Consider the following 14,576-nt stretch of genomic DNA (forward strand, 5'->3'; position numbering starts at 1 on the left):
GCGCAGGCGAGGGGGTGTGTCGGGGGCGTTGGCTCCGCCCCCCGTTTGCCACGCCCCCCGCCGGCCGTTGCGCGCGCGGCGGGGCGGGGGGGGGCTGTGGGGGAGCGCGCGTGCCGCTGGGCGCGTGCCGCGAGCGCCCCCCTCCCCTTCAGCCCCGCTCCCGGCGGGGTCGGGCGCGCGGCGGCGCGCGGCAGGAAACGGGCGGCGCGCGCGCGCTCGCTGAGGGCCGAGGCGGGCCCGGCCCTGAGGGGAGAAGCGGCGGGACGGGAGCGGGAATGGAACGATCGCCAGGTAATAAAGCCCCCGCCGAAGCAGCCGGCTCGGTTTATGGTTTCATCGCCGGGTGCGGTTTCCACGTGAAAACGCTGCAATCGGCTGTGTCGGATTGCTCAGAGTGCGTTTTCACACCAGAACGCATTTGTCTTCCGCGTTTCTGCAGGATTTAGTAAAACCCTGGGAGGTGGCACTAGTCTGGAAAAACTTAAATGCTGTAGAAAAAAACATAAAGGAAAAGAAGGCCAGTTAGAGGCTGAGAGACAAGGAGGATCGGTTGGAGCACTTGATTCCAGAGAGAGAGTTTGCGGAAAGCTCATTGCTTATAGAGAAAAAACACACAGGTTTTATGGTGTAAAAGAACAATTTTCAACATTAGGGAGCCAAAACACAACTCACGTACAAGTAGTTTCCCAAGTATTTGAGGTCTTTTGGCAAAGATCGTGTTTTTCTTTAAAAGTCAATAAAAGCCACCCCCTGGTTTATTTTGGCTGTACCCTTCTTATTTCCACGGACAAAGAGTGTAGGGACACAAACTGCTGCAGCCTGTGACGAAGCTGTCATTTACACTATACCCGCAGGCAGGGCTCTGCTGTCATGCTACAAACACACACCATCAATAATATGTTTGTCACTTCCTTTTCTTGTCAGTCCTGACATACTTTTCTTTTTCCCCTAATCTTTACCAAGTGGTTTGTTTTCTTTACCCAAGGGACCTTAGTACTTTGTGGAATACTAGAGATAGGGAATCCATTACAATTCCGCTAGTGGCTATGATCAATAAACCATGTGCTAGTTGATTTTATTCTGCCTATCCATTTTTAAATATAATTCAAATGTTGATATTTATTATAATATAATTCGGGTGTTTTGTCATATCCTTCTTCCTTCTTAATGGCAAATTAACAGCCAGTCTGGAACATTACAAAAAAGCTATCCTTGCAGAGTAAAGAAGACATATGCTTTGTTGAAACTGCAGGACACAAAACTCTGTGAGAGTATTTCCAGTAGGGCTTTTATTGTAATTTTCCCATCATCTCTCTAGCTCTGGTGCTGGTAGCTGTAGTCTTGTAAAAACAGGAGAAAGGTGAAAATCCTTTGGATTTACTTAGCTACACTTCAGAGTGCACCAAATCCAGCTTCCTAATCCAGTTCCCACAAGATGAGTTAGATGAGGCAAAAGCTAAAGATGAACAAGATAATAATTGGAACAGAAAAAGAAGCAAGGATATATAGCATAGTTTGATAGAAAAATTACATGGAATCTGACACAGTGCATATTTAGCAATGAGCAGAAAGTCACGGTACAAACAGTGTTGATCTCTGAGTTGTCCTCCCAACCCACACAGGGAGGTGTCAGTCCAGCTAAGCCGTGACTGACACGTCTCAGCTGGCTGAAACCAGAGGTGTCAGTCATGACTTACACGGCCTGGCATCTCCCTGCTTCCCTGGGACCGGTGGCAAAGCTCCCACACAACCCACAGCTCCCGGGCGCTGCTGTCACACTTGCACAGGCCTTCAGCGCTGCACGGCTCCTCGTGCTGGAGTGCAGCAAATGCTGCTGTGCCCCTCACGCTCTCTGAAGTCCTGATTGGGTTTGAACTCTGATTCAGTACAAAGTAGCACAAACCTGGCACTCTTGGTGCTGCTGTGTCTGCTTTTCTACGGCTATGAACACAACATCGGGGTTCTCTCTTCCGTTTACCTCAAGAGACCTGCTGCGATCTTGGTTTGGGTGTTAGAAACTGACCAAGTTACAGAGAATCAGGGATTAAAGTTTACATGACGAATAAAAAACAACCAGCAATCCAGTGCAGAATGTAGAAATGACTCTCCTTTTCAGAGATGACAAGATGGACAAGGGGGAGAAAGAAGTGTCTGTCATTCAGCAAGGAGAGCAAAGGATCCTGAAAGCTGAACAGTGTTTCCATTGTTTTAACACAAGCTCCGCTTCTCTACTGAAAGATCCAAATGACAAGGACACTGAGGGTTTCTTTCTCTTTGCTGTTTGTTTCCCTAGTAACAAATACACAAGCTGCACTGTTAGATACCATCCTTTCATCCTTTTCTCTCTTTTTATTTTTTTTTTTGAAGATAAAGACATGTCAAGGATGTAGTCAGTGGTAGCAGGTTAAGGTTGCTTGTACGAATGAACCTCCAATGCAGTGTGATGTACTTGAGGGCGCTGCATGTAGACAGTGAAATAACTTCAAAAGCGTGGAAGAAATGATGGAAGTAGTGATGCATCTCAATGTTTGCATCATTACTTCCTTTGCTTCTTTAGGATCTGTTAAGTCTCAAAAGTTTGGAGACTTTAACCAAATTTTAAAAATCAATTGGTCTTAGAATTTCAAACTCTAGATTCTCTGTGTTAGCTGAAAGAAAACCACTGAAAGAAGGAAAGATTTTTTTTTTTTAAAAGTAATTTAACTACTTTCCTATGTGGTTGCTATAAATGCAAGATTAGTAATGAAAAAGAAAAAATCTGATCTTGTGTTCTCAGTTATGTTTGTAACATTGTGTTCTCCAAAGTTCTCCAAGGAAAAGAAAAATGCATCTTTTTATTGGGACATGGCAGCAACTGGTCTAAATACTGTAATGTAGAAATAACTGACAAAATTAATATCAAACTTCTGATTATATAATATGAAAATACAACATTATGCATTAATTGTAAACTAGCTTGTTGCTAGGACATAAGTTACACTGGTATTTGTCACAGTGTATTTCAGTTACTTGTCTGGAACTGCCTGTGTAGGGAGGTATTTCAGGTGAACAAATAAATTCCTTTAATTTGGGATGCTTTCTGAAATCAGTACAACTATTAAATTGTACCACTTATGCCAACATAAAACCTACAAACCCCAAAAAGATGCAGAGAAGCTGCATCTCCAGTGGATCATGGAATACAAAGGGATGTGATCAGCTGTCCTGAAACACTTTGATGTCTCAAGCTTTCATCAAGTGGAGAATAGGAAAAGGAATTTGTTTGGGGGCTATGAATCAAACAAATCTGTATCATGATTTTTATGTGATGTAGACGTCTGCTCATATACATATAAATGGATGTGATGTGGAAAAAAGTCAGAATCACCCAGAGCTCCAGATACCTAATTTAGGAGAATATATGTTCTCTTTGTCAGAGGGCTGAAATACACCCCACTGGAGGGCAATTTGTCATCTGCAAAATCTGAATTGCTCTGTTAATGCCCACCATTACTATGGAAGATCTACTTTATTTCTTGTGTGACTTTCAAAATAGCAAAACCAGATGTTAATTAAACTTTTCTAATATTCAGACTGACAGATATACAAGTGTCCTACCTAGAGCAGAGAGGTTCATCAGGGAATTAGCCAGTACACATACCCTTCAAGCATCAGCATGCTTTAGTTGCTAGGTTAAATTTTATTTTTTCCCCCGGATTTGTTTTTTAAAATAATTTAGTATCAACTTTCAGTAGAATATCTAGACCTTTCTCTACATGATAACAGTAAGTTGAGTTTTGTTTTATACTTCTTTTAGTCTTTAAACAAAAATATAAGGCCCACAAAAGAATCATCATGCTATAAGCACAGTAATGAAAATGGTGGTCATAAGAACAAGTGACAGCTGTATTTATTGTTGAAATGTGTTTTTTGTACTAACCAAGCTGTGGACAGATGAAGTTTTGTCTGTCCTCAAAAGCAGAGGCAATTTCAGGGACTGTGATCAGGCTGTGTAAGTGGGGAGACCTGGTTGTGTCTCTGTTTTCTTACGGCTTTGGTTGTTGGCTTTGTGAAAGTCTATCAAGATACTCAAGAGCAGAACAGACAACTGCAGTGTGTAAATACCTGTGTGTATCTCAAAAACTTACAACACTCTTTCTCTAATGAGAGAATCTGTAACTGTTCCATTTGTGTTTATATCTGGCACAAGCAATTACAACCTCTGGAACAGCAGGATTCACAGATCCTGTCTGTTAGTTCTGTAACTTCCCCCTCATTTCTGAAAAAGAAGCAGTAGTTCTTTGAAGCTATCTCAAGCTCCTTTGCAAGGGGTGATGTCTAGATCATCTCCAGAGACTGAAAAGACAGAACTGTTCTAGCCCCTCCCTGACAGTGGCTGTGTGATTCTGAATGCAGGGAGGGCTGGAGGCTGTGCCTCCAGCATGAAACATTGAGATTGTAGACAAGGAGCAGACTGCACTTTACCAGGAGACTGGAAACAGCATCATCAGTTTTCCAGCTGTTCACTCCTGGTAAGTAAATTACACAGTACAGTGGAATACTTAGCATGCAAACAGGAGTGGCAACACAGTAAACCAGCACAACAAGACGTAGAAACTAATTGCACTTGGTGAGTACCATAGCATTTAAGTCACAAAATCAGATGCTAGCAGGGATTTTCTGTATTGAGCAGAAGAGAAAGCAGAAGATATGGTTTTCTGAGGGAAAAGGAAAATGTAGTAGAAGAAAGAGAACTACATAAGCTTTTCAGTGTATACATACATGTTTAAAACTCCAGCCTAATGTAGGATTGTCATATATTTCATGCAGCTATCAACTCCCTGGCTGACTGTTGGTCAGCTGTTGCTTATTTGGGAAGTTAAATTTGTGTTTTGTGAGCCATAGAAAAGCAGAGATTAAATTTCTGTTGATACGTGTTTTGTAGAAACACATTCTGCATATGCTTGCCTATATATGCAAAACAGTTGGCTGGAGGCAGGGATTCAAGCTTTTTCTGTGTTGGGATTGTTCAGTTTCCTTTTTTTTTTTTTTCTTTCTTCTAAGAGATGTGTTTCTCATCTTAAAATCCAGACTTATATTTCCACCTTCATTTTCTATCCTGCCAAGATTAGGGCATCCAGCACAAGCATATTCTGTCATTTCACAGATAAATAGAGCCAGAGGATTATTGTAATCATGTGGTACAACTCACCGTGGGACAGAAGCCATGTGACTGGTGATATTACTTGTCATTTAAACCAGAACATCCCTTAGGAAAACATGCCTTAGAACATCCTGTCTCCACAAATTGTTAATTCCTTGTTCCAGTCATTAATTACTCTCATTGACAGATATATATATATTTTATTTCTCCCTTGAATGTATTTAATTTTACCTTTCAGCTGCTGTTTCCTCTGTCTCTGTAAGATGGAGGAGACTGTAGGACTCACTACAGACATGAGAGCATCCTTTTAAGTAACAGCATTTGATAAAACACATTTTTCAATTTCTAAGTTGTTTCTATAAGTCTTCTCAGATCCTTTTCCAAGGTATCCAATGATTTCTTGAGCTGTGGATTCCAGCAGTGGATTCAAGCATGGGACTGTCCTTCTCCTGTTCAGACAGTCAGATGATCATATCTATCTGTGCAATTAATTGCCAGTTCAACTGATTCTTTATTGGGATGCCCAAAGGCATTTCAGAATTGCTGTTCCCACTTCAAAACCAGGAATATCTTATTATAGGGGCAAGCAACCCCAAAGTCAGTTAACTGATGGTAAAAATCTTTTGAACTTGTTAGTGTTTTCTCGTGAATCAGGCTAGACATACTATACAAATTAAAAGCTTGGCCACATTCAGAAGGCATCTGCTATCAGGAATGACCAGCAGGTTATCTGGAGTTCTTCACAGAAGGTGAATTTAATTTCGTTTCAGAGGTGAATCACAGATTTCCATAGCAAAGCAATACTCTAGGAAAAATTAAATTGGAACCAATTTTGACTAGGATTGACTTCCTGTGGCAGCCAGCCTATTGTATACAGGGCAAAATGCAACAGGGCATCAAATTATTCTCTGGAATTATATGAAGACAGATACTAAAGAGCTGATTCTTTTTGCAATGTTGAGATAAATATACAAAGTAAAGAGTAATGTTGGCCATGGAAATTTTCTGAGAAGGACAAAAATAAACGCTTTTCTGGTAATTAATATGAGTCCAGTGTAACTTTGAAACTGAAGGAGACTGAAGAGAAGAACAGTAATAACAAGAAAAAACAGATGTTCTGTGACTATCAGAGCACAGGGTTATACGCTGTAACTTGACACTTGACACATATTGCTTTTAGTAACTTATCTAAAAAGTGTCTACAAAGATTGCTGGAAGGAGAACATACAAAGCAACCCCTGTCTTCCTGCTCTTCACACTGAGGTTTTTAAATTCACTGTGGCAACTGCTAGAGCTGCCTCTGCTGATTTATTACTTGTATTGATACACCTGATTCTGTAAGATTAACTCAAAGACCTTATTTGCCACCCTGTAATTTCCCCCTCCTCTTAATCTTTCCTTCTTTTTTTCCCCTTAGGTAATTTAATTCTGTAAACCCCTGGAGAATGCAACTAAGTCTAAAGACTAGTTTTATTTAGATTCAAGAAAAAGCATCACTGATTTTTATGTTTTGTAATCAGGTTACCTGTACATTTCATTTGTAGGTTGGAACAAGCTATATGTGATTTCTGTACCCTAAATACTAGATATTTCTGATTTTTTTCAATGGATTTTTATTTTTTCCAAGGCTATCTCAATAACTGAGAAGTGAACAATCCTATTAAAACTGCTGAAGGATTTAGAGAAAAAACAGCCTAACATTTGTCCCACTGGGAAGGTGTGCCTGGTACTGTACTGGCTCCATCTTGTGGCTGAACCTGCACTGATTCTTTATAACCGGCTGACCCTTCTTGCCATCATTCTTATATAAATATTGATAAATAAGTGTGTGAGCTTCCTTTATAACTTTTATGACAAATGGCTCAATTTTTTTCTGGTAATAGCGGAATAGAGAAACAGGCTGAAGACAAGATTGGCCCAAGCAAGCATTGCCCAGTTCCCTGTGTAGCAATGTCAATCACAGTGTTTGGTTACATTCTCCTGCTTACTGTCAGAGGAGCCTCAGCTAGGCAGAGGGAGAACAAGCAAATACCAGCACTTTTTGATTCCAACCTGCACTAATGTTGCTGTTCATTATTAACTTGCTGTGGCCAGTAAAGCAATTTGCCATTTACCTCCAAGAGTGGCCTCGAGTTTCTACCAAAACATAAACACAGATCAGGGTAGTTTATTTTGGCAGCATTCTTTTTTTCTAAAACAAATATTTTTTTCAAGTGGTTGTCATTAAACAAAATGCTAGCATTTGAAAGGAAGGAAAAAGCAGATACCTTCCAATTAACCTTTTCCTAGCATCCCTGAACTGTGTTCAGTAAGTGCCTTGATTTGACTGCTCAACCACCCAAACCATGAACTGAGCACAGGAAAGGACAAAACACACAGCAGGAATTACAGAAGGCTGCCAACACCCGAGCTCACTGACCACATTGCTCAGCTAGTGCCTGCTTCATGTCCCAGTTATGTAAGCTCATGTTTTGGTGTATAGCACAACTAGGTGTTTTCTTCAGACTGCAAAAAAGTACATAGTTCACTTTTAGCACCTTCAGTGTTGGCAGCAGGAAGGCAATGAGCTGCCAGGGCATGCTGGATGTTCTGTTGTGTTGTGTATCAGCTTGTGTGTTACAGGATAGAGCTTCTAACAGGCACAGTAGAAATGACATTAATCTCTAAAGATATTGCCACAGTTGCAAGATTGCAGAGATCAAGAGAATACAAATTATGATTGCAGAAACTGGTAGAAGGTTGGTTACTGGGTATGAGGCAGGATAAGACTGGCTGCACCCATATTCTGGCAGTGTTAATATGAAAGACATGTCCCCTGATCCATATGATGTGAAAACAAAGAAAGTGACTGTTTCCAAGGAGTCACAAGCCCCAGCAGAAAAGTCGCTCTTGCTGTGTCATACAGAGCATCCATGATATCCAGTGACAAAGCAGCTTTACCTTGTAATGTAGCTGCTAATGTGAAAAACATTCTATATCAAAAATTCCATTTTGTATCCCCGGCAGACATGCTCAGAAATCTAAAAATAAGTACAGATTTGCAAGACTGCCACAGTGAGTTAATAGTGTCAAAGTCTCACTCTGCTGCACATCATACCCATTGCATAAAGCAAATCCACTCAGTGCTGCACTACAGTTTTATGTGAAGGTTTCCTTGCTAGATTTTGTACCAAGAAAAAAAATCTTTGCATTAAGTTTGTCACATGGTCAGGATGCACTCTGCACACAGTACACACCTACTGTGCTGTGCCATACAGCTGCTGAATGCTCTCTCTGTTCTGCTCTGGCACTGACACGTCTGTCAGAATGTTTGCTGAGCCTGGCACAGGCACTGCTGCAGCTTGTGGCCCAGGGAGGCAGCGCAGGAGAGGAACGGGGTGGCCAGGCTGCTGCAACCACAGCATGATCAGTGCTTGAAATGACTGGAACAAGGGTGGGAGGAAGCCATTGAAGACGCTCTCACATCTGCTCGAGACAGCAGCATTGAGCATTACACATAAAATGTGTGTCATAGAATGTAATAACAATTACTTAAAATAAAAGCAGAGGTAATTCTGCTGCTTTGTGTTCTGCAGTGTGCCAGGTTAGAAGGTTGTTTTCTGGTAATGGAGGGGTGAAATGCAAATACTGCAACACCACCTCAGCTGGTATCTAAGCTCTAGAGAGGCCAGCACTCAGGTGGGTCTTACCCATACCAGCTGGGGGTTACAGTCTTCAACATCCTTCTCTGCATCCATATATTCCAGAAAAGTAGTGCCAATGTTGGCTTACCAGGCAAAGAAACTGTCACAGATGCCTTTGTCCTGTGCTTTTCTGAAACCCACTTTGCATCCTAGGTTTTGTTTTTGTATTCCCGGGTATCCTTGAGAAGACCCTGTTCTGCCAGAAATAGCCACATTTCAGTGCCTTTCTGGGATATCTCAAAGTTTTAGGTTCTAAAAAAAAGTCACCTGAGACCCCTGGATGGCTCATGGGGCACAGGACACAACCAAACCAGCTGCTCTGGCAGGAGCACATAAACACAAGTCAACGTAACTCACATTTGATCAGGAAATTGATACTTGCTCTTGTGTGAGCTAAGGAATTACAGAGCAGAGCAGACAGCATTTACTGTGGGAACAGAGTGCAAAGCAGGCCATGGAGGCTGACAGAAAACCTATTGGAACCAGCAAAATCCCCTGAGCATCAGTATCCAGAAACTTCCTGTAAGACACTTTGCTGCTGCTACAAACAAGATTCTGCAACCCCTTGGATATTGTTACAAGAGAGAAATGTGTCATCTTAGCTGGGGGTATAAAACACACCCACAGGCTGGTGAAGTTAGTTTTTCATGTTACAAGCTATAATATTGTTCTCTCAGTCCTCTATCTTGAATTGCTCTTTTGATACTTCTGCCAGTATGTATGGAATGGGTGGATGGGAACAGAGATGAGAAGAACAGATTGTACAAAGTTTGACAATCATAACTAGCATAATCATAATCATTAATATTCATATTAAGTTCCCAATGCCTCACCTTGCTTCTGTGCTTCATTCCCTAGCACAGTGGTGTGCTTTGTTCGTAGGTGGTTGGAATTGCTTGGACCCACACCAGAAATGGGGGGAAAAATGGAATAATGATCAAATCAATCCCCCACAAAAAAATTGTCTTTAATTCCTCATTTCTACTGCCTTGACCAATCATACTGTACACCCACTGTGAGACTCAGACTGCTTTAAAATAATACAACGAAACAACCAAACCCAAAACAAAAAGAAAACCTACCACAAAACAAACCTACCACATAAAAATAGAAATTATTCATTTACAGTTTCAGAGATACGTTTGTGTTGTGCCCTGTCACTAGGTTAGCCTTTGACAAACACTGGAGCTCTAAGTCTATAAGACTTATATTTTTCTAGACAGTCTGGGTATTATTATAAATTCTGCTGTTTAATGATCGCGGTTGACTGCCGTCAGCAGGGTTTTTATTTGTATAACGCAGTTCATGGCAGCTTTCTCCCAGCAGATGGCACGAGCACAGCCGTGACCATCCCGACAGCTCTGCAGGACCGGGTTAGGCAGGAGCGCTTTGCAGCACAGAGCTCTCAGCTACGGTTACATTTTCTCATTTCCTTCAAAGCTTTTATTTGGATTTTAACGGAGGCAAGGTTTCTATTACGAGGATGAATAAAAAGTGTCATTACGTCATTTCTAGGGCCGGTTTTGTCTCTGTTATTTTTGCTTTCTGGAGACTAGAGCAACATTGCTGAAAAAATTGACCCACAGACAAAATGAATAGCAAACATTACACAAAATTGTAGAAAGTATGTGTAAAATCCAATCTCTGAAACGTGCAAGGTGGTACAAGACTGAAAGCTCAGCCCGGGAGCAGGAACAGCACAAACTGTGGTGGTGCCAGGAAGGGCAGCCTGTGCAGCAAGGAGGGGCTCAGCCTTTGCACCTCTGCGGCAGCTGTAGGCTCTGTACAAACGGGGATCATCCTTCATTGATGTCTTCCAGTCAAAACAGAAAAAAGCATGTGAGGGGTAGCCCCCTTTATACCCTACACCAACGTGACCGAAGTAGGGGTGAAAGTGATTAAAGGATAAATTCCATGTCTAAATCTGTCTTGATCACTGTATTTCTTAAAAATGGCAACGTTTAGCTGTGTAAGTATGAATTTCTATATAAGATATATATATATATATATATATATATAAACTTATATAAGTATGAACTAAAGATCTACTTCTCCCCTCCCTTGAGCAGGTCCTCTTCAGCCCCATGCAGCTCAGAGGTGTCCCGGTCACCACATCTGTACTGTCAGTGGGCATTGGGCTGGGTGACCTTCAGAGGTTCCTTCCAACAGGATTTTTCTATGGTTGCCTTCAGGAGCTTGGCTACATTTGAGAACAGCTACATCTAATGGCACTGAATTACAAAAAGTTCTTGAGATGGACTGCCTGTTATCCAGGAAGGCCAAGCATTCATCTGACCTCAGCACAGCCTTTAAAGTGTAAGAGGACTAAAGAGAAAAGAAAATAAATTACTGCATAAGACAACAAATGGGAACAAAATCATTGCAAGAAGATACCAGGCAGGACACTTCCGGTGATGCTCATTACTTCTTGAGGGAGACTGGGTACTGGGTGAATCCAGTTTTGGGGCTGGTTTAAGAAAACCAACATGGCATTGGAAAACCCAACCAGCAGTATTGTAGCAGCTGCTGATTAGCAAGCCCTGGAAGGTGACAGCCCGTGGTGTAGTCTCCAGCAGGGTATAGGAATTGTGCTCATAGGAAGAGCTGTTTCCCTCAAGCTTTTCAGCAATTAGTTAGCTCTTCACTGCCTGAGTAGGCACAAAGGGTTTACAGATGTATTTATTATTCCTAAACAGGCCATACAAAGAGTAGTTTTTAATTTTTACTGGTTTACCTGAAGATTATTTTATTCCAGGGCATGAAAGGCTTCATGCCCCCTGCTCCAAAATCTAGGAGCAAGACAGATCACTGAAAGGCAATCATGCTTCTTTTCACAGTGAAAACGACCAAATATTCAAATGATTCATACATTCAAGTAAAACCAAAATACACACATGCAAAATTTCAGTAATTGAACACAAACATGTCATCATTAATCCATTCTCAGTGCAAGTGAATGCCAAGACAATTCCTGAATATCCTGAAATGAGCACCTTAAGAGCTGAAATAGACTCATCTGCTTAATTAATTGCTACCTTTGTTGGATGAGGAGTGTGGCAATTTGCACATAGCAATATTTATACAAGTAATGCCACAGGCTTCATTGTTGCTGCCCACCTCTCTACCCACCAAACCCACCTGGATTATAATCACCACCTTCAGACAACCCCTGTTGCACACACGAATTTCATTCATTCAAGCACATTGATCTGGAGATATTTTTGCTTCCTAGTCCCTTCCCCCCCCCAAAAGATTTAATTCAATAGCTGTTACAGACATGGCATTTTATTCTGAGAAGGATTGTATTTGTGTTTATTCTTCGAGCTAAGTGTTTTGTTTAATATGCTTGTTGTAAATAAACTCTATTACCCCTTGTGGTAAAAGGCCACAAGTTCCTACTTTGAGAAAATAAGTGAAATTGTTTCCAGATAAATGTTTCCATGTGGTATATGCCTCTTAATTCGCTTAAATACCTTTGAAAGACTCAGGCTCCCAAAGATCGTATGTAGCAGTTGCAGGGAAGGAGGTTTAAAGGGAAGACAACAGTGAAGAATTACAGAAGCAGTTAAAAGTTGGGAAATAGAAATATTGTCATCTTCAAAAAGTGGATTTTCCCCTGCATACATGAAAAACAGCTGACTGGAGCTTCAAATAGTTGGGAATTACAAGCTGCTGCTCTCTTCAGCACTGCAGAAAATCCAGCCATTTGAATATTTCCTAAAAGTATTTCATATTCACCCCCTGCCAAGAAAAGACATGAAACCCCTTAAATTTTATCTGCTGCTGCACTGCCCGATGACATGCCTTCCACAGCACATGGACACAAGCATTCATGAGGGCACATTGTTCTGAAGGGCTCCACACCTGGCTGCTCACTCCACCTCCTCGAGACTGATCTCTAGGAGAGGGAGCACTGCTCCTGAGCACATCTCCCAGCTCCTGGCATTCCTGCTGTCCCTCTGCTCCCAGCCCAGCCACACAGCCTCTGCTGCTCCCCTGCCGGCCTCCACACCCAGAGAGAGCGCAGCATCTGGATTTTGAACTAAAGCACAGCACTTCGTGTTCTCCACACAGGTCAGACCTCTTCCACTCTTCTGCCCCTCTCTCCTTGGATAGGAAACACACCAACTGGCTCCAAGGACACAACGCCCAGCAACAGCTTCCTCATCAGCTTCCCACTGTAAATAATCCTGCGTTCTGTACTTGCTATACAAATGGTTAGAGGTATTTACATCAAACGGTATTAGTAACTCCACTGACAATCAGTCTGACAGAAGGGTTGATTTGCTGTCAGCTGGCAAATGCTGTGGCAACATTCCTGCCTAGGAATAATTGCTGTCAATGCTAGAGTTGCCTGGAACTTGTTCATAGGACCAGATTGCTGTGGAGGCTGGTCAGCAAAAGGTTCCTCATACAAAGCACGGGCACAGCCTATAATCCCCAAGTGATCCTCCAGGGAAGTGCAGTGAGGACTGACAGCTAAGGCAGTGTCACATGTGTACAGAGCAGCACCACAAATAACTTGACTGCGTTTACAGTAATTTTATTTACAAGTTACCGTGACACCTGTAGTACTACAGTTTTTGTAACACCATTAGCAGTAAAGTAAGTCATATCTAAGAAGAGTAGGAGGCAGCAGAGAAAAATGTGCAGAGAATGCAGAAGGGCTATTTAGCTATAACTGAAAGTAGGTATTTTTCTACAGACTTAGACAGCGAGAAGGAATATATGTTGAGAAGAACAAGCTCTTCAGCCCTCTTATTTCTACAGCATGAAATTTTTTGTACAGTGACAATTTAGTATAATTAATACTACACTAGCAGTCAAATGCAAGTGATAGAGAGAAAACTGTTTAATTATCTTGCCCTTTTGAACACCCAGAAATGAAACCCAAAGCTTCCCTTTGAACGGAGTTATCCAGGGCTGGTTTACTTGCAGAGCCAGTAGTGCAGAACTGCTACTGGGGGTAGGAGGGAACAGTACTTATCACTAGAGAGTTCCCAAGCATTGCATATTGCCTGTGAGGTCTTATCTGGTCTTAAGTAGTTGGAGAGCAAAGCCAGTTGCAGCATTCCACAAGTCTTACAGTGCCATGCTCTAAAGCTGAATACAGTTTAGCAGAATCTCAAAATCAAGCAGAGATAAAAAGCCCTTCTTCTCTCTTATCATCATTGACTCTAATGATGCTGGTGTTGAGCCTGGGCCTTTCTCAAGAGGAACAATGTGGAGGAGCAAATCTGGAGAAACACTCTAGACTTAGATGTATTCTGATGACAAGACTCAGAAGAAAATAAGCTTAATGCAGCATCAGGTGCAACCCTTTTCTGCTTCAAAGTACAGCAACAGCTTACAGAAAGCAAACAAGTGTTATCCAGGACCTGGTTTTCCCCTCGACGTCTTTAATAGCCTGGAGTGACTGTCAGTGCACACAATCCATGCTAGTGGCTGCAAAGACAATGAAAACACAAGCTGCACAGTAATAATTATTTCCACTACTAACTACACACAGGATATATTGCTTTTGGTACAATGCCATTTATTGTCACAAGAAGAAAACCAGTGATTAATTTGAGCACATGAATTATGCAGACCTTTGCCATGCTGGAACAACAGCATATTTTACTTACAGAAATGTCACCAAGTCAGCTGTAAAAACAGCTTAACACAGTTCCGCCAAAAGACCAAGCATATCCTCAAATCCAACTTTATATTACATTTAGCTACAACAGAATGATTAAGACATGGTTTTG

The 14,576-nt window shown here is 41.7% G+C and overlaps 1 long non-coding RNA gene across 1 annotated transcript; it reads left to right on the top strand.

Annotated features, from left to right (window-relative positions):
• Positions 1-181: 181 nt before the first annotated feature.
• Positions 182-12,224, top strand: LOC128797380 (uncharacterized). The gene is made up of 2 exons (XR_008434108.1): positions 182-291; positions 10,896-12,224. It is a non-coding gene; the product is annotated as an uncharacterized LOC128797380 (long non-coding RNA).
• The last annotated feature ends 2,352 nt before the right edge of the window (positions 12,225-14,576 follow it).

This window comes from Vidua chalybeata, chromosome 18 (genome assembly GCF_026979565.1).
Source record: "Vidua chalybeata isolate OUT-0048 chromosome 18, bVidCha1 merged haplotype, whole genome shotgun sequence".
NCBI lineage: Eukaryota > Metazoa > Chordata > Aves > Passeriformes > Viduidae > Vidua > Vidua chalybeata.